Here is a 19,107-nt window from a genome sequence, read left to right as displayed (position 1 = left end):
ATATATAGGCCTACATGTGCATTATTCTGGGTCTGTGCCGTGCAGAAGAAACGCAAGGGAAGATAATATTGTGTACAGGGACGTGCACAGGAATTTTGAAGGGCAGTTGCTCTGACCTGAAAAAAGGCACTAAACACAGTATCCAAAATGTATTAACAATATAAATGTCACCAAAATACATATGAGAAAAAGAGTTCCTTATATTATTGTTTATTGTTTTTTTTAATCATTATTATTTTTTTTTTTTTTTTTTTTTTTTTATTTGAAAATAAATAATCTAGATTGAATTGACAGATGGGGAAAACTCGCTTCTAATAAAATATTAAATAAAAAAACGCTTAGATTTCGGAAAAAAATACAATCCTTTTTTAACCTTTTGGCTTCCCGTACATTCAGTTGCGCTTCTAGCTCGTATTCACTTCTGTTGGTACGTATCACGTATGGTAACTGGGCAAAACTACGCATGATTTGTTGTAGTATGATTGCATAAAGGAAGGAAACAGGAATTCCGGTAGGGAACAGAATCGACTGACGTGCAGGCAGCGCTGCAGCAGTGCAGCCACTTAAACAGAGTTTGCCCTTCCCCTACTGACTTTCACTTTCGGTGCCCGAATGGAAGTGAATGAGGCTTTGCGATCGCGATTATTTTTTTATGTTATTTTTTTTTCTCGGAAGGGCGAGTCGGAAGGGCAACTTGAGTCAGGAAAGGCAAACGGGCAGTTGCCCGGGCAACCAGAGCAACCCCCTGTGCACGTCCCTGGTCGAAACACACTCTTCTGTAGAAACATGGCGGCGCAACATGGTGACATCCATGTTGGAGGACCCGCGATGTAAGTAGATAGCCTTGAATGTTCAGTCAAGGCTGGGAGAAGATATTGTTCCCCAAAACATAAGACCTGCACTGTCTAAATGATGATCCATCCCTTTGCTCAAAGACGATAGTTACTGTCCTAGAGGACAGGCCCTCTGGCCCAGCTGATCTTCTGTTGTAATACTTCTCTGTCATTTATTAAACAATTCTTCAAAGGCAATGGTTTGTTGCTACTCAATTATTGAGTTAATCTTTCATCAGGAATGTACACAAAGGATTTGCATGTACTTTGGCACATCACAAGTGTTATGAACCTAGAAGTGCTATGGCAACCAGCAGCGCTTGTAGAAGCAGCAGCCGGTTGCTCCTTCAAAACTTGCCGAAACACGTGTTACCTCTAACATAAGTACAGTCGTTGGAAGATGAAGACGGGGTTTTTGGATTAAACCACGGGTACGGTGATCGCTCAGAGGAGGGTAAAGAGAGCCAGGAGAGGAGCCATGCTGCCCCAGCTTGGATTTAATTCTGCTCCTAGAGTCTGGACAAAATGGGACTCATACTGACCAGATAACGCTGTGAGTGCATACAATGATTCACAGGCTTAGTAAATATAATAGTAATAAATAGCTATACTAACTTAATAAAATCTCTGGATATCTCTTTTGTGATTGTTTGAGTTGTACATACCAAAATAAATGCCTAGAGATTTAACAGCTAATTTTTTATTCAGTTATCATTTAGGTTTACTTCACAAAATGAAATTAGTATTTGCCTGACAAATTACAGTTTTTAGATATCCGTAATATGTCTGGTAAATTTAAATCAAAATATTTGAGAACGGATTAATTCTAATGATTAGTTTCAAGAACCACAATTATTACTCATTCCAACCTAAAACCCCCTCCAGCCAGTTTTAACTGCCGTTTTTGGGGAACGTTCTTTCTCAAACAGAGAATGGGGGTGTGGTTCATAGTCGGACGTAATCAATTACCATGACAACTAAAAACTGAGCGGCTGGAGTGTCCACTAACGATATGCTGTGTTAACATCACTACACTGTAAAGTTTAGTACACTTTACTGTCTGGCAGGAGCAGCTATTATTTACCCAGGATAGAAACTAATGTGGCCTATCAGCTGTTATCAATCATACAGTCGATGGTCTTGTCACGCACTGCACACGATAACTCCCACTACTTTTTATGGTGCTCTTACTTTACCGCGAGGGAGTGGGGGGGGGGGTGTCTCCGCCGATGCTTTGGTGAAACGGCCGTCAGTAAAATGCATGTTGCAGACTGTGTATAAGACTGTGAAAGTGCGACGCGTTTTCTGTCATCTGTCCTCCAACACCGCACGCACAAATGCTATAATGAACAGCACACTAAACCAAGAGGAGGAAGCTAAGTTTCTGCAATAACTACACCTAGCTAACTACAACTTAGTTAACTTAGCGAACTAAACTAGACAGATCAACAATCAGACACAGAGAGTTCTCAGTAAATTACATGATAAATTGGTTAGCTCACAACGTTTATCGGTTTGATGCTCTGACTTAAGGAGGCCTGACAGTTTTTTCAACGAGACTTATGAAATTACTATAGTCACACGTCACCACCCCGTTTTAACAACTAAGCAACTTTTTTGCAACTTTGAGCACAAAATTAAGCCATTTGGCAAAAATATTTGGCAAACTAATCGACATTGGAAGGAAATGACTCAGAAAAATATGAAATATCTTAGAAATGTCAAAATACACTGGAGGGGGGCTTTAATATTATTTCAACTTTACCTACTACTTAAGAAATTGTTACGGGCCAAACATTACGCTGATCGTGCGGCCTCATGGGAAATCTGCCTACCAACAAGTGGCAGCAAGAGAGAAGGACACACCACAAGAAGCACCTGGATTATTCCCTGCAAACGCTGGTAAATTAAGTGTCCAGCTAGTAAAAGTTAATGAATATTTACCGTGTCTTTGTGCATTCACACTGGTGGTATTTTTCTGAGAACTGTTGTAGCCATGCTGTCATACGTAATGGTGGACACGGGCCCTTGGGAGACAGCCAAGTGAAAATACATTTTTCTCTTGTTGAAAGCGTTGAAAGGTAGTTCTATATGGTTTTTCCACAGTAGCTACAACCACACCACTGAACATGGTGAAGAGAAAGCTGTCTGTATGGAGTTTAACTGCTTATCAGGCTGAGACAAGCCAGTGAATCACATGTTGGAGGGGGACAGGATGAATAACATCGTTGCTAATCTACACTCAGTATTTTGATGTCATGAATATGTTTTATTTTATTGACATTTAAGATCTTTTTCCAGTGAGTGTTATTGAGTGTATGTAGTGACTTTGCTGTTGAAAACTTTACTGTTGCTGTGCTAGACACAACATTTACTCTCATATTTAAAATGTTAATAAATTCTAAACCTTGTCTGAATTTATTCTTTTTAAATGTCAATGAAAATTAACCCACTGGTATTGATAAACAACTGGGCAGGTTAGAGTGTGGATACAATAAATAATATAATCCTAATCATAACCTCTGTGCCTGCTGCTCCACACCTGCTCCACACCTGCTGTATGTTAAGTTTTCTCCGGTCTCTCTCCAACAGTTACATTTTTAATCATTGCTCTAATGTATTTTATGTTTTTTCTTTAGCTGAGTGCCCTCTTTGTCCAACATAGGTTTTATCATTTTATATGATGGCTAGAGCAAGTGAAGTTGAATTTATTGTCAAGTATGTTAATTATTATCATCTTATCATCAAAAAAAAAAAACGGTTACTCGTAATATTGCTGTCGGATATTTTGCATTTATCACTACATTTATTGTTTGCTGCCATTACAGATCCTGGTGATGGCCTGCCTTGTTTGATGTCTCGCTGTCCCTGTCCAAGGTGAAGAAGAGCGCTGCAGGCTAGTGACATCGGACAGAAGTGAGTATTCTACTTAAGGTACTACAATTGTATTCCCTCTGGAGTGGAGGGAGCCACTCTTATCTGTCTCACGTAATACTGTCAGGATAAAATGAATGGTTCTTTTAAATATGGTCATGCATCTGCCTGTTCATCTGTGCCATGACTGAGTATTCAGTGGGTTTTTTTCTTGCATTTACTTTGCATCCCTCCACAGATACCGGTTCTATACTGCTGATGTTTCATTTATCTAAGGTTAACTCAACTGAAACCATTTTGACAATGAAGTGGGTGCAGTAAAGCAAACCTCTGCTTGAATGTGCAGGTTTTATTAGGTCAGAGGTCATCATCCGATGTCTCATTGACCGTCCGGGAAAAGATGCAAGTGCCTTGATGAAGGACTTTGAGGTTAGTAAAATAGTTTTCTAGAAATAGTTTTTTTTTTTTTTTAAGTGTTTGTTTTTGAAGTTCTAACTAATGTATTCATTGATGACTGAGACGAGATCACAAACATGCAAAGGAGAAGCATAGCGAGTTAGCAGGGAGATATTCTCTTTGTGTGTCCCTTTCTTGTAACAAGCAGTTTGAAAGTTATGGAATCAGATCAGCCTTAAAATTAGGATTCAACTACATATTTTGAGCTAAAACAAAAAGCCTAGGATACCACACACACTAGGGTTAGGGGATGGCTGACGTGACATCGTGATTGTAAAATACGTGATTGTAAAATAATAATAATAAATTTTATAATAATAATTCTCTTCTCCCCACACACAGACACACAAAAAGCCTACACTGCAGGTAAACACACCGGCTTGCCCCGCCTCTCTCTGCAGCCCCTAAAACAGACAAACAATAAATCATTGTATGCACACAATATTAGATAGATTAAACATACACTCCTCTTTCCTTTAGGCCAGGCTTATATGTTAAAATGAAATTGGGTAATGCATGAATTGTTAGTATAGCAATGAAAAACTATCAAATTACTGTATAATAATTCAGAGGAAGATCATTTGAGAGTCAAGTCATGGCATTATACAGTATAATATCAGGTAGGCCTACCTACAGATGACAGGAAAAATAACGTTTACCAAAGTGTATAGTAAAGTACCACCAATTAATGAGTCCTACTCTCAGTTCAAATCTCCACAAGACTCTGTCTCTCAACTAAAACCTCCTTTTCTGTATCTGAGCAAGCAAATAAAAAACATTCCGTTTGAGGTTCAATGCAAAAATTGGACGACAAAAATAAAACCAAGTGATGGCTCTCTCGTGTAATAGACAAGGTTGTAATTCACCACAACAGTTCAACTTGATGCTTCCTCTGCAGACTGCAGATAAATCTCGTTTTATCATATAATCGCAAATGTAATTAATCGTTTAGCCCTATCTCCAGTGGAACAAGTCAGGATGAAAAAATATTTTCTTAAGTGGTATGTATTAATTGTTCTCTTTAACACTGAAGACAGATGTAGTGTGTAGTCCACGTATACAGGGTAACCTTGATAATCTGTGTTACACCCATAGAGTGCAAGTTGTCTCAAGGGTTGACATATTTTAGAAAAGATTTACTCTGAAAGAATAAATGAAATACACGGTGGTGAGTTGGCTGCTCCTCAGATGTTTTACTTTTTTCTTGTGATAACTGCCAACTGAACTTTGTTGGAACAATACAAAAATTACAATATAACAATAACAATATAATACAAAAATTACAATTTGATATTAAGATCTCAATACATCAAAATACAGTAATATTTATACATTCCCTAAATATCTTCACTTACAAGAGGTGGTATTGTGCTTTTTGGCTTTTTCCCTCTACTTTATTGAGTTATTTCTCTTTTTTGTGCATGTAACAGGTTTGCAAAGTGAAAAAGCCCAAAGTCAAGCCCAAAGGGAGTTCCCATCTCCCACAGAAAGCTCTGCTCTGAACCGCTTGAAAACAGCTGGTTTGTAGTCCAGCCCTTCATTCCTTTACTGTGACATCACAATGAAAACGCGTCATAAAGCTTGCCAAGCGGCTAGCGGGGTCAGACACGCCCTCAAACCAAGCTAGTCTGAGCGGAGGCCCTTTGGCTCGACTCGCCTTTGTTGGTTTCCATTTTAGAAATGTTGTACCTGTACCTGCTTCCAGGTACTTTTTTTCATATCACCTCAACTCCATCGAGGTTCCAAGCGAGCTGAGGGAAACTAAAATGTAACGTGAAAACACGACAGACTGCTGATTGGTCAGAGAGAATATTCACTATTCACTGCATCATCATTGCTGCACCAGACAGAGGCCAGCAACAGAAAGTTTTATATTTTACAGTTTTCGTATGAATTTCACCACTAAATCCACTTCTGAGAAGTTTTGAGGTGAAATCAACTGTGTAGATTTCGAATATTGACAGTTTTACGAGAAGTGATGGCAGAACAAAAATGTGCTTGAATATTTTCAGAGTTGAGGAGCTCCGCAAGCGGCTGCAGGGGAAGCCTGTGCCAACCTGCGGGAGGAGTGTATGAGTCCGGCCAGCCGCCTGCTCACAGAGCCCTCTGCTCCCGCCGTCACACAGACCGCTGCAGCAAACAGCAGAGGAAAACACAGCTGGAAGGTTTTCATACCGCTTATCTGTCTTTACATTCTGAGAATGTTGAAACATTTTAACTTAAAAAAGAGAAAGCTGTGTAGATCGCTGGTGTGTGTGTCGCATTGAACATTACGTCGCGGCAGTTGTGTGTGGGGTCGCTATGACGACAAGCTACGTACTATCTCTGGGTACTGTCTAATGGAAAACGGAGCAGGGCCGAGTAGAGTCGAGTCTATCGATTTGCGCTGTGGTAGCATTTTTCAGCAAGGCAGCAGAGATCGTCAGAACACCGGCAACAGTTCAACGTTTAGTCCTAAAAGACGATGCAACTCCGACTCTGTAAGAATTGGAACAATGATGTTGTGGACTTGTGAGTAACTTATACCATCTGCTAGGTTACGTCTCAGTCTGAAGCGGCTTTGATTTGGATCACACTACCTTGTTTCTTACGACTCGCCCTTCTCTGCTTCTGATTGGCTAGTAGTGCTTACCTGGGAACTGCGCATGCAACTCCTAACAAAGATTTTGTACAAGTAAGATGCATCACTCTGTAGCTCAAGAGCGGAGCGAACAACACACAGGGTGAAAAGAGGAGCTGCAGCAATGTGCAGTATGAGAAAAATATGGAGTTTTTTGATAATTAAACCATGTAAATCTGTTCTGGTACAACCCCTAATTAAGATTTTGAACCTGAAAATTAGCATAATACCACGTCTTTAAAATCAATAAGATAACATACTCACAATAAACACAGAATAGGCTGTTATACAAAAGTAAACTATTAAAAATGATAAATTCTATATTTCTAAATTAAAAGTGCTCATTCTCTATCGTTCTAGTATCTACAATATAAAATTACAATTCTGCTTACAGACTTGTGTGTAAAATACTAACAAGTAACAACCGAGTGAAAACATTGAGTTTCCCCTTGTGGGATTAATAAAGTATATCTATATCAATAACATTAATGATCAAACTCTCTCTCATTCATCCTCTTTGTTTACGTATGACGTAAACCTGGTTGCCAAGGCAATGGTAAACTACAGCGCTGCTAATCAACGGTTCAGGATCCAACGGTCTACATTCTATTAGCTAAACGTTTGGCTGTAATGAAATAAAACTACAAAACACTCTTAACAATAAATCCCAAACATACAGTCTCATTTCCTGGTATTCAAAATGCACTGTTGGAAGAAGACTCAGAGAGCAGAAATATAGAGGCCACACCACAAGATGCAAACCACTCATCAGCAGAAGTATCGGAAGGCCAGATTGAAATTTGCAAATAAGTACAGAGATGAGCCGCTAAAGTTGTGAAACACAATCTTATGGACTGATGAGACCAAGATTAATCTCTAGCAAGTGATGGAAAGGCCAAAGTGTGGAGAAAGAAAGGAACTGGTTATGATCCGAAGCATCCAAGCTCATCTGTGAAGCCTGGTGGAGGTGATGTCATGGCTTGGGCGTGCATGGCGGCTTCTGTAACAGGCTCATTAATATTTATTGATGATGTAACTGATGATGGTAGCAGTAGAATGAATTCAGAAGTGGACAGAAACATTTTGTCTGCCAATTTACGGAGAAATGCTGAAAGAAGCTGCGATAAAAGCCTTGAACAGTTTGGTGATGTCGATGGGTCGCAGGCTTGAGGCAGTTTTTGCAAGCAAGGGTTATGCCACCAAATATTAAATGTTATTTACTTTAAGATTAGTTGTTTCATTACTTTTGCTCACCTAAGAATGCTGCGGTCTAATACAAACGGTGGTATAATGATGCCTATAGAATATGTTGTTGAATAAGGCACAAAAACAGTTGTATATGTCCCCATACAACACATGCTACAGCAACTACTAAACAAAACTGACATTTTAGATAAAGCAATGACAGAAAAGGTGCATGTTCCACGTGAATATAGTTCATATGCGATGGAGAGCACTTTAAGGAAAACATATTTACAGACAAGACAGATCAGCCTCAGACAATTGGCAAAGGATTTTCAACCAAAGGGACCATTGGTGGAAATGGTCACAAAAACTGGTCCGTCATCAGGCTTCTTCCACCTTTTGTTGATCACTGTGTCCCTGAGGGAAATAACTATTGGGAAATTCTCAGGCTCCTCAAAGATATTGTGGAACTTGTTGTGGCACCTAAGCACACTGATGCACGTTGGCAGAGCACAGAGAGCTGCTGCAGTCAACCTTTTCCAAATTTCATATTGCGACCAAAACATCACTATGTGGAACATTATCCTCACCTGATAAAGACATTTGGTCCTTTGACTGAGGTTTGGACTATGCGCTTTGAGGGTAAGCATAAATTCTTCAAAAAGTTGTCAGAGTCCCAGGATTTTAAAAATGTGGCCCTGACTCTTGCTAAACACCAGAAAGCACTCAGCTACTATTTGGACTGTAGCTCATTTTTCAGGCCAGCAGTTGACATGGCAAAGGTTGCAATGGTCTAGGTCACATCTTTTCCCAGTGATGTTCAGAGAGTACTCCCTCAAAACATAACCACTACTGGGTCAGTGCTTGTTGCATCATCTGCCTGCATCGACGGAATAAAGTATAACATAGATATGATGCTCTGTATTGTTTCCTGTTCAGGTCTCCCTGAATTTGGTCAGATTATACAGATTGTTGCCGCTAACCCAGACATTTTGTTTATCTGCAAAAAAATGACGGCGTGGTACCATGAGCACTTTCGATCCTACAAGCTATGCCACACTGATGGCCCTTCAATGTGCGTTGTTGAGCTGTCTGATTTAAATAATGTCTTTCCACTGTCAGCATACAAAGTACAAGGGAAGCTTATGGTAACTCTCAAGCGATTTGTTATATTCTAAAACTGGCAATGTTTCTTTTTTCTCAGATGGCTACACAACAGAAGCTGACGATGGGAGTTCTTTTTTTGAGGGGGACATACAAAAATGACCATGACTCCTAGTCCAAATACAGTTCATGATTTAATAAACTGGTTGAAGAAATCAGTTGAACCTGAATACAACTTCACTTTACAGTACGAGGACCCTACAACCGTACAGACATTTCTGACCTCCCTGAGAAACCTACCATCCGAATTATTCCTGTCCTGATCTCATCCCAGTGTCACAAAGTGAAATAGCAGTGATGTGAGCAGCCAACCTGACACAGAGATCTTGTCTACCTCATCTCTGGATGGTCGAAAACAGTGGCCTGAGGTATTTGACATTCCAAAGTTTCCTGTAGACGTGGATTACGCCAAGGAAATCTGATGTATCTTCATGATGGCACTTACCTGAAAGTGACAAAGGATATGAAGCATGATATTCTTGAGAATCTGGCAGAGACAATCTATGGCTACAAAGCTTACCCAACGAAGGAGGAGTTTGAAGTTGTCGCAAAAGCCTTGGTAGCAGAACACCCCTGCCTTAAAGAGCAAAGCTCATCATCTGGCTGTCAGGGATGGATAAACAGTCTTAAATTCAAAATGGGGAATTACAGAACAAAATATGCCAGCTGGGACGGCCTGATGTAACAGTTAATGGAGGTAAACGTGGAATAAACAATGCTGATGGTGAGCCTTCTCGCAAAAACATAAAGAAGCCAAGAAAAGGGGAGATCAATTACCTTCCAGAATTACCAGAGGGAATGGATGTCGCAAGGCTTGAAGCTGTTCGAGAGGCCGTGGTCAATGAAATGCAGAGGAAAAACCCAAATGATTCTTATTAGACAAAACATGGACATCACATTTGCCCTTAGAAGGGAGGAGGTTGTAAAGCATGAGCCTGACATTAGCCAGATGGTCCAACGCTGGCCAGCGCTTTTCACTGAAAGCCAGGTTTGTGAAAGTGTCCTTTAAATATCTTGTCTTTTTTTGTGTTACATACATAACTGGACAACATGTGCGGAGATGTTTATTAATGTTATAAGTAACTCTGCCTGAATATCGAAATTGAAGTTATTTCATATTTTTCAGGTCGGATAGGCAAGCAGTTAGCTGACCTGGTACAACAGACAACAGTGGGTTGATATTTCTGTTTTTTCTTGTAATATATTCATGGTTAGTTCATACATATTACAAAAACAAATTCTCCCAACTTCCCTTGTGGTACTTCTCTGTATGAACAAATAACTGATATAAGATATATTTCTTGTGTTAAGTCTCTTTGCAGAGCACTGAGCCAACAGCCATTAGATGTCTTGTCCTGAAAGGACTTCCAGTCATTCTTGGGGATGATGCGTCTACGTTCTTTAAGAGCAGTTTGGTGAGTAAAGTTTTTTGATTGGTGTTTGACTCAGTTTTTCCATTCCAGTTTTTGTTTATTTGGGATGATGGGTTACGATAATTAGCATTTATGAAGATGTTTCATTAAACTTAAGTTGATTTTAACTTGATAATGTGCTTTCACTGTAAGCAAGAGGAAATTATTTACTGCATTTAATACGGCAAATTATGCAAAATTCAAAGGGCTTGTATAGTGACTTGATTTCTGCAAAAACCAAAACCCTAAACCACTGAGGGGCTGCTGTTGGAACGTCCAGTTGAAGCATAGTTTGTGACGGCTCCACTGAATGAATCCAAACATCTCCGATGTATTTCTAATATTGCCTTTAATGATCTACGCATACTTATCCCAATAATAACTTGAATGGAGAATAAACTAATACTCAAAAACCGAGTGCTTCTCCCTGGTCAACAGTACACTTGAAGAGTAATTAACCCTTCTCTATTCTCTATCACATTGTCCAAAACACCACCTATTATCAAAACATAGGATCTACACCACAACAGACACCTATACAGTGAGGAAAATAAGTATTTGAACACCCTGCTATTTTGCAAGTTCTCCCACTTAGAAATCATGGAGGGGTCTGAAATTGTCATCGTAGGTGCATGTCCACTGTGAGAGACATAATCTTAAAAAAAAATCCAGAAATCACAATGTATAATTTTTTAACTATTTATTTGTATGATACAGCTGCAAATAAGTATTTGAACACCTGTCTATCAGCTAGAATTCTGACTCTCAAAGACCTGTTAGTCTGCCTTCAAAATGTCCACCTCCACTCCATTTATTATCCTAAATTAGATGCACCTGTTTGAGGTCGTTAGCTGCATAAAGACACCTGTCCACCCCATCCAATCAGTAAGAATCCAACTACTAACATGGCCAAGACCAAAGAGCTGTCCAAAGACACTAGAGACAAAATTGTACACCTCCACAAGGCTGGAAAGGGCTACGGGGAAATTGCCAAGCAGCTTGGTGAAAAAAGGTCCACTGTTGGAGCAATCATTAGAAAATGGAAGAAGCTAAACATGACTGTCATGCCATGTATTGCGAGATTTTGGGGAACAACCTCCTTCCCTCAGTTAGAGCATTGAAGAATGGTCGAGGCCGGGTCTTCCAACATGACAATGACCCGAAGCACACAGCCAGGAAACCAAGGAGTGGCTCTGTAAGAAGCATGTCAAGGTTCTGGCGTGGCCTAGCCAGTCTCCAGACCTAAACCCAATAGAGAATCTTTGGAGGGAGCTCAAACTCCGTGTTTCTCAGCGACAGCCCAGAAACCTGACTGATCTAGAGAAGATCTGTGTGGAGGAGTGGGCCAAATCCCTCCTGCAGTGTGTGCAAACCTGGTGAAAACTACAGGAAACGTTTGACCTCTGTAATTGCAAATAAAGGCTACTGTACCAAATATTAACATTGACTTTCTCAGGTGTTCAAATACTTATTTGCAGCTGTATCATACAAATAAATGGTTAAAAAATCATACATTGTGATTTCTGGATTTTTTTTTTTTTTTAGATTGTCTCTCACAGTGGACATGCACCTACGATGTTGTCATTTCAGACCCCTCCATGATTTCTAAGTGGGAGAACTTGCAAAATAGCAGGGTGTTCAAATACTTATTTTCCTCACTGTACATGAACACACAAACAATGTCGCTAATAGCTTGTTTACACAACATTATCGAAAATAAAACCACTGTGAATTATGAAAATCATAATGTTTATGAAGACCACACAGCTGATTGTAGACAAACTGCTGTTAACCTGAAAATGCTCTTTTTTCTTGTTTCTCGCGCTACAGAATATTAATGACATGTGGACATTCCCGTGGGAATCCTCTGCAATGAGGACACCAGCGCTGCAAGCCCAGCATCGCAACAACTAAACCCCTTAAGAGTGGGGATCATCCTAGAGGGCAGCCTTGTAATGGAAGCACTCACCAACCTACCTCAGGCAATGTGCCTCTTGTTTGGCTTTACCTACGCACTCCACCTGCAGTACCCCAAGTGCTTAAAAACACATTTGCTTTCATTCAGCAGGTAATGCTAAATTTGGGTCGAAGTGAGCTACCTCCCAAGGTTCAAAAGCTGAAGAATGATCTTGCGGTGTAAGACACATTTATGCTCATGACACAATTCTTCGTGTCTGTGTTTGGATTGTTGCACAAATACATTGCACTCAATGGAGCAAATATTCTTGCAGTTGCTCATTTTGTATGTGATACTTCTTGTACTGCATGTGTCCAGTGTTGTTCATTTTACTGAAATAATTCTACAGAGGACACATGTCAGAAAGTTGCAGTTTTTTAACAACTCTGGTCCTCACTGCATAGTTGTTCTTAAAGCCTGCTTTGTTGTGTGGCACACATAGCATACAGTTTTTCCTTTTGCACTCGCAGTATGCTACTACATTTTTTTTCATACTTGAAAATTGTTCACAGAGCAAAAAATTACAAAACTATGCTGTGATTGTATTTGGAAGGAAATCGTTTCCTAATTCAATACACATGTTCTGTTTGCTGCATCATAGCAAGGTACTGTAATGTTTGTACTGCTTTGTTGCTGCTAAATAAAATAAATGAAATGTACTGCATTGTGTGGTCATTGACAAAAGCATAATTCAATTTGAATTTTCTTATTTCAAATATAATATTTTAAAATTTTATATATTCATATTTTTAATAAAACTAGAATTTTAAGTGTATTTGACTTATATTAAGTTTTGACTATTGTACTTTTAAGTAGACTCCTTTTCTATTTTGATTACTTACCATTTAAGTGTGTGTAATTCATGTGTATTCATTTTAGTTGATTATACTTAAACAAATTAATTTTCTCTACTGTCAATAACTTAAACCATTTGAGGCAATCACTTATGTTTACAGTGTAATAAAATCTTGCTCATTTCGTATTTTATGAAATGCTGTCAAAACACATTCAGACTATCAGCAGATAATGAAAAACACACTTTTAAACTAAATTTATTTGTTTCAGCTGCACCACAGTCATCCTCACTCAGAAGTATTCACATTATATCCAGCTGATAACTACGAGAGGAATGTTCAATCAGTGCAACAACAATATGAAAGGTTACTGTTGATTGATCAGTTTTATATAGATTAGTTTAAACAATGATTACTGTAGCACTGCAGCGCACAGTAGGCCCAAGTGTTTTATCCACAGAGTAACTGTGTTATAAGAAGAAAAATGTAGCTTATAGATCTTATTTTGTGCTGAGGATAAATTTATGATGTCCAAAGATAACTCTTTGTCCATACCTCGATGACAGATTGATCATAAAGCGTCATGTTCAAGATCATGTTTGGGTAAAAAAAAAAAACAACTAACAGCCTATTTGACAGTGATTTCGATGTTTGTAAAGACGCAACTGTGCTCCACTATGTGCTTTGATATCGACAGTCTGAATGAGGAAATGTCAGACAGCCGCTTCAGGCTCCGCAGGAGGAGTCAGAGAGAAACTCAGCGTTTGTTCAACTAAACCTCCTCCCGAGCAGGTCGGGTTCACAGCGTAAGTTGCAGGGTTACAGAGTTTATCTGATCTCGCTCTATGAAACAGAAAACCCAGAGTTTCCCTCATCTCGGGCTGAACTTACTCAGAGTTTTCAATAAACCCACTTTCTGAAACAGGGCCCAGGCACGGTGTACATATTTTTTGTTGATCAGGGACGTGCACAGGGGGGTTGCTCTGGTTGCCCGGGCAACTGCCCGTTTGCCTTTCCTGACTCAAGTTGCCCTTCCGACTCGCCCTTCCGAGAAAAATAAATAAAATAAAAAAATAATCGCGATCGCAAAGCCTCATTCACTTCCATTCGGGCACCGAAAGTGAAAGTCAGTAGGGGAAGGGCAAACTCTGTTTAAGTGGCTGCACTGCTGCAGCGCTGCCTGCACGTCAGTCGATTCTGTTCCCTACCGGAATTCCTGTTTCCTTCCTTTATGCAATCATACTACAACAAATCATGCGTAGTTTTGCCCAGTTACCATACGTGATACGTACCAACAGAAGTGAATACGAGCTAGAAGCGCAACTGAATGTACGGGAAGCCAAAAGGTTAAAAAGGATTGTATTTTTTTCCGAAATCTAAGCGTTTTTTATTTATATTTTATTAGAGTTTTCCCCATCTGTCAATTCAATCTAGATTATTTATTTTCAAATAAAAAAAAAAGGAAAAAAATAAAAAATAATAATGATTAAAAAAACAATAAACAATAATATAAGGAACTCTTTTTCTCATATGTATTTTGGTGACATTTATATTGTTAATACATTTTGGATACTGTGTTTAGTGCCTTTTTTCAGGTCAGAGCAACTGCCCTTCAAAATTCCTGTGCACGTCCCTGTTAAAAGCTGAACTAAAATCAACAAACAAAATGTGCATCAGCCTTTGAGTCTGCAAAAATATCTAAATTTTTCACATTATACCACCCTGCAAAGCAGGTTTTAATGACCACGAACATTCTTTTTATTGTTTATTATTGTTTTTAAGTATGCTTTGCACCTGCCTTGGAATTCTCTTCTCCACACACTCTCACCTCAGGTAAACACCCCGGTTTGCCCCGCCTCTCTCAGTCTCTCTCCCCCGCAGAATTCGTCTTTTTTTTCATATATTTCCACCCATGATCCGTTATCACGGCAGCAGGTGAGCCGCACGGCTTATTAATGACGTAGCCTCAAACAACTGAAACCAACATCTGCACCTTGTGTGTTCACTGTTCAATGCTGCTTTACCTGGTCCATGCGTAAAATATCCACCGCGACTTGTAACGTAAGTTAATAGTCCCCACGCGCGTTTGCACGCACGATGACCTCGTCCATCCGATGTTTCATTGTAGACATAGTCCGATGGAATTTTTTTAGACACCGCCCAACCCTACTGACCAGACGTGAAATGCTGTTAATAGCATCATCTCTACTATGAACCTGCTTACAAGAAAAATTAAAAGGATCTAAAACACAACAATATCTTGCTTAAGAAATGGCACCATTTAAGGACAATAGTATGAGGGACGAAAAATGACATATCTATAAATTAATAAATAAATGTAGTAAATAAGAAATAAATTATAATTAGCCTAAATATAGTTTTATAATAAAAAAGGCTGTTTCTGTATTTATTTATGCATTTCTACATTCATTTATTTATTTATGTATTTCCACATTTATTTAAGCCTGTGCGTGTATGCTAATTGAGTGGGTGGTGCCAACATCAGTCTGAAGCAGGATTGGTTATAGCGATGTGATCAGATCTACTAGTGTCTTGACTTCACTGGAGAGTGAGTTGTAGCCATAGACTGTAGATAAGAAATGGACGTAGTCATCGTGACGTCACCCGTTGGTTTGTGGACCGCCGTTTTTGAAGCCTTGAGTTTGGCGAATGTGAGCTATTTCCCATTCATTCATCTGAAGCAGGGACGTGCACAGGGGGGTTGCTCTGGTTGCCCGGGCAACTGCCCGTTTGCCTTTCCTGACTCAAGTCGCCCTTCCGACTCGCCCTTCCGAGAAAAAAAATAACATAAAAAATAATCGCGATCGCAAAGCCTCATTCACTTCCATTCGGGCACCGAAAGTGAAAGTCAGTAGGGAAGGGCAAACTCTGTTTAAGTGGCTGCACTGCTGCAGCGCTGCCTGCACGTCAGTCGATTCTGTTCCCTACCGGAATTCCTGTTTCCTTCCTTTATGCAATCATACTACAACAAATCATGCGTAGTTTTGCCCAGTTACCATACGTGATACGTACCAACAGAAGTGAATACGAGCTAGAAGCGCAACTGAATGTACGGGAAGCCAAAAGGTTAAAAAAGGATTGTATTTTTTTCCGAAATCTAAGCGTTTTTTTATTTAATACTTTATTAGAAGCGAGTTTTCCCCATCTGTCAATTCAATCTAGATTATTTATTTTCAAATAAAAAAAAAAAAGGAAAAAAAAAATAATAATAATGATTAAAAAAACAATAAACAATAATATAAGGAACTCTTTTTCATGACTCGAGTCATGTTTTTCTGTTTTGTTATTAATAGTAGTTTAGGTTATTGAGTGCTGTATTTAAGTGTTTTTACTTTTTGTATATTTTTTAATAAAAAATGTTTTTTTCTCAGTCCTTCATATATCCCATGTTTTTTTGTTTGTTTTTTTTTTGGGGGGGGGGTGCCTTTTTCAGGTCAGAGCAACTGCCCTTCAAAATTCCTGTGCACGTCCCTGATCTGAAGATTCCAGTATTGCTTCAATAAAGGTTAAGACTGAAGTAAATATTTAGGAATAGTCTTATCCAAAAATGCTATTAGGAGGGAAGATTTTTCTGACCGTTTAATCGATATGAAAAAGGCACTGAGTCGTTGGTTAACCAGAGACCTCACTATCTTTGGTAGAGTTAGCTATCTAAAACAATTGGCATTTCCAGTGTAATTTACCCTTGTCTCTCCCTGTATGTATCTTCTAATAATGTTAAAAAAATCAATTCAATTATTTTCCAATTCCTTTGGAAAAATAAAACTCATTATATTAGGAAATCACAGCTTGTCAAAGAGTATGAAAAAGGTGGTATCAAAGCCTTGGACTTTGAAGCAATGTTTGGGACCCTTCAGATTAATTGGTTGAAAACATATTTATCACAACCAGACTCTATGTGGATTCACATACCCAGATCTTTATTTAAAAAAATAGGTGGGCTTGATTTTTTCTTACAATGTGATTTTGAGGTGACCAAGACTCCTGTTAAACTTTCACAATTCCACAAACAACTTCTTCAGTACTGGAAAATGATATTTACTCACAATTTTTCTCCCCATGGTTCCACCCTATGGAATAACAGGGTCATTAGAATTAATAGGAAATCATTATTTAAGACTGATTGGTATGAGAAGGGCATTGTGTTTGTTGATGACACATTAGACAATAATGGTAAGTTGTTAGAGCATACTGCTTTTCTGAACAAATATACTCTAAACTGCACTCAGAAAGAATATAAAAAGATATGTAAAGCAATACCATTACCATTACTACAGCTAATCCAAAACACATTACTGTATGCAAGAATAAGACCGCTACCAACCTTACCCAATCTTGTAATTAATGAATGTCACATACATGATAAAAATGTAATAACAAACATATTTGTACTTTTTTTAAATCCAAGCTTTTTCTGATTATAACAGAGGGCTGTGTGTACAGGTTCCAAATATGGATACCTTGTCCATAGATAAACCACATTTCAAATTCATCAAATGGCCCATTTCCCCTAAAATAAAAGAAACTCATTTTAAAATAATTTACAAAATCTATCCGGTTGCAGACTTTCTTAAAAAAAGGTTCAAATTTGAAGTAGATCCCTGTATATTTTGTGAGGCTGCTGAGGAGACTCTGGAACACATGTTCTTTTCCTGTCCCTTGTCCAAAACCTTTTGGTCTGATTTACATAATTGGCTGTCACTTTTGATTGATAATATTCCATCTTTTAATTTGTCACACATCCTCTTTTATATGGACAATGTAGATCCGCCTTCGTCTGATCTGGTGGATATGATTGTTCTCATGGGTAAATATCATATCCATTGTAGTAAGTGGAAATCTTCTAAGCCTTCCTTATTGTGGTTCATAAATAATTTTAAATTGTTCTTTTCATCACTGAAGAATGTTAAATCTAGTATAATTGCAAGAAAGATGTATAGAGATATATCCAAGCAATTATTGTTTTAACAATCTCCCCATATTGCTGCACCGAAATGAGACCTTATTTTGTTTTCTATAGCCTTTTTACTAACTGGTACCCCCATTCTCCTTTCTGTTTATTCATTTATTTTCATTTATTTCCTGTGTTTGTAAGACTGGTTTTTGATTTGTACCAAGTGATCTAAATTTTGTTCCCCATAGGAGAGTGTTGTATGTTAATGTGTCATAACAATAATAAAAATAAAAAAAACAGTTTGGCCGATAGGGCGCCGCCATGTCGAGTTTTTGCAACCAGGAAGTGCCCGGAAGTGACGATACGGTGGAGCTAACGGCCATGTGTGGAGCTAGCTAGCTTGCTTAGTTAGGTGCATATGTAACTCACGTTAACTGTCATTTTAACAGGGCTGATAATTTTGTCTAGCGAACAACAGTCTTAAAACTATATGTACTCACCAGAGAAAGTGAAAAGCCGACTCTTAATAAGCCTTTTCAACGGCGCTGGTTAAATTTACACAGTGCCGAGGGCACGAGTCGGCTCTAGCCTGATTGACAGGTCGCCATAGTAACGACTTGTCAATCATAGATTATCCCGCCCTGAAACATACTCCAGGGAGAAAAGGGAGGCAGCATCAAAAATACTTACAAAGGAAAATATAGAAGCAGATTTTGTGAAAATTGTTTTATAACACATACATCAATATAGTCCATCACAGTAAGAATGTCCTGTTTCTAGCACGGAGCACAAACAACACCAGTTTATTCCATAAAAGTCAGGAATGGCATGATCAAGCTGAGTACATGCAGAGGACCCAGATTCAGGTGCAGTAGGAAAGAGAGCCAAGAGATGATA

The 19,107-nt window shown here is 38.8% G+C and overlaps 1 long non-coding RNA gene across 4 annotated transcripts; it reads left to right on the top strand.

Moving 5' to 3' along the window:
- Positions 1-1,106: 1,106 nt before the first annotated feature.
- Positions 1,107-13,160, top strand: LOC119913047. Of its 4 annotated transcripts, none has more exons than XR_005446343.1 (8): positions 1,107-1,386; positions 3,662-3,749; positions 4,054-4,136; positions 6,176-6,328; positions 9,173-10,120; positions 10,259-10,302; positions 10,444-10,547; positions 12,375-13,160. It is a non-coding gene; the product is annotated as an uncharacterized LOC119913047 (long non-coding RNA). The 4 variants fall into 4 exon arrangements; XR_005446345.1 differs by adding an exon at positions 2,611-2,735 and having other exon boundaries at positions 9,173-10,302; XR_005446342.1 differs by having other exon boundaries at positions 9,173-10,302.
- The last annotated feature ends 5,947 nt before the right edge of the window (positions 13,161-19,107 follow it).

Source organism: Micropterus salmoides, unplaced genomic scaffold (genome assembly GCF_014851395.1).
Source record: "Micropterus salmoides isolate LMB-PRFRI ecotype aquatic unplaced genomic scaffold, ASM1485139v1 Ms_hic_scaffold_2, whole genome shotgun sequence".
NCBI classification, from domain to species: domain Eukaryota; kingdom Metazoa; phylum Chordata; class Actinopteri; order Centrarchiformes; family Centrarchidae; genus Micropterus; species Micropterus salmoides.
Note: the sequence above shows the minus strand (reverse complement) of the source record. Positions and strands in the feature narration are given on the sequence as shown.